Genomic DNA, 1,604 nt, shown 5'->3' with positions numbered 1-1,604 from the left:
ATTACTGTAGAACTATTTTAAGTCAACCTATGTTGAAACATTTACTTCAAGTAAACCTTGAATAAAATCTTTAAAGAAGTTATGCAACTTCACAGACTTTAGCAAATGTACATAACCTAGTAACATGAACAGCGAGTGTTAGGTTGCATAAGTGAAATGTAATTTGTACAATGTAAGTGGCATCAACTGGAAAGCATGATGCAGTAATTGTGTGTAAGGAACTTACAATGATTCATGAGTCATGGTTCCACTGGGGTTTGAACCCAGGACCTTCTGCGTGTTAAGCAGACGTGATACCCGCTACACCATAGAACCATGCAAAAATCAAAAGCAGTTCATGTCAATGTGGTTTTTCATGTGCGGAAATGTTTTGCAGTGGTCACTATTTCCTGATTTAATCTCATCTACTTATGTATCCAAAAGAAGCTATTTGCCTGTTGTGTACTGTTGATTTTTATTTGTTGTATACTATCTCTCGAACAGGTTCAAGGATTTTTCAAAAACCAAAATCCGCAGCATCAACAAATTAGGAACTCACAATTTTATTATGTTTTGTAGAAAGATTTGAGTAATGTTTTTTTTAATAAACAAGTCAAATTTAAGCAGGAACAGGTGTACTACTTTCTTGGTAGTATGGTATGAGTTTCAATGAAAAGGAACTGCTGGTAAAATCTAAATGTTTTATTGAAACAATATAATTGTTTTGACAAGTTTTGGTTCCACTGGGACTTGAACCCAGGTCCTTCTGCGTGTGAAGCAGACGTGATGCCCGCTACACCATGGAACCTTACAACAATTGCCATCTGTTTACTTAATGTGACTTCTCATGTCTCTGAAAGTCGTGATCACAGTTTCCTCAATTTTAGTCAATCGTCCAGTTGTGTGTTTCCTAAGGAAAAAGGTATGCCAGCTGCGTACTGTTGCGTTTCACTTTGTGCGATGTACCTCTTGTACAATTTCAAAGATTGTTCTACAACTTAAACCCATAACATCAACAATTTTACTATCTCACAATTGTGTTGTGTAGAAGACTTGGACTAGCTGTGTACAAAAGCTGGGACAGTCTTGAGAAAGATAAGGTTGTACAACTTTCCTGTCAGTATGGCCAGAGGACAAGGAAAAGGAACTGCTCGTCAACACTGCTTTCTGGAACAAACAATAGGTCTTGACTGACCTCTGGAAAACATTGGTACTGGTTGGCTACATTTGGGGTTGTACCCAGGACCTGCATGTGAAGAAGATGTGGTGACTGCTGCACTTTGGAATCAATAAAGGTCAATCAGAGGTAAATTATCAAACTTACCTTGTTCCTGTCTTCTTTTTGACTTCCTCCGTTTTGACTTTGGTAATGGACCCATATTCGGAAGTCCAAAGATACTTCATTGGTTATCTTCATTTTCATGCTTACAATGGAGCTTTCAAAGCAAGTTAGTTTGGAATTCCTTTCAGCATAATGAAGCTCCTAATGTCAATACAAGTGAAAGTCAGGGTTTGAAAATTACTGTAGAACTATTTTAAGTCAACCTATGTTGAAACATTTACTTCAAGTAAACCTTGAATAAAATCTTTAAAGAAGTTATGCAACTTCACAGACTTTAGCAAAT

At 36.8% G+C, this 1,604-nt stretch overlaps 2 non-coding genes across 2 annotated transcripts; both read right to left on the bottom strand.

Moving 5' to 3' along the window:
* Nucleotides 1-242: 242 nt before the first annotated feature.
* trnav-aac lies at nucleotides 243-315 on the bottom strand. Its single transcript has one exon. It is a non-coding gene; the product is annotated as a tRNA-Val (tRNA).
* Nucleotides 316-714: 399 nt separating this feature from the next.
* Nucleotides 715-787, bottom strand: trnav-cac. Its single transcript has one exon. It is a non-coding gene; the product is annotated as a tRNA-Val (tRNA).
* Between the last annotated feature and the right edge of the window lie 817 nt (nucleotides 788-1,604).

This window comes from Nematolebias whitei, unplaced genomic scaffold (assembly GCF_014905685.2).
Source record: "Nematolebias whitei isolate Nwh7 unplaced genomic scaffold, NemWhi1 Nwh_scaf_12402, whole genome shotgun sequence".
Taxonomy (NCBI): domain Eukaryota; kingdom Metazoa; phylum Chordata; class Actinopteri; order Cyprinodontiformes; family Rivulidae; genus Nematolebias; species Nematolebias whitei.
Note: the sequence above shows the minus strand (reverse complement) of the source record. Positions and strands in the feature narration are given on the sequence as shown.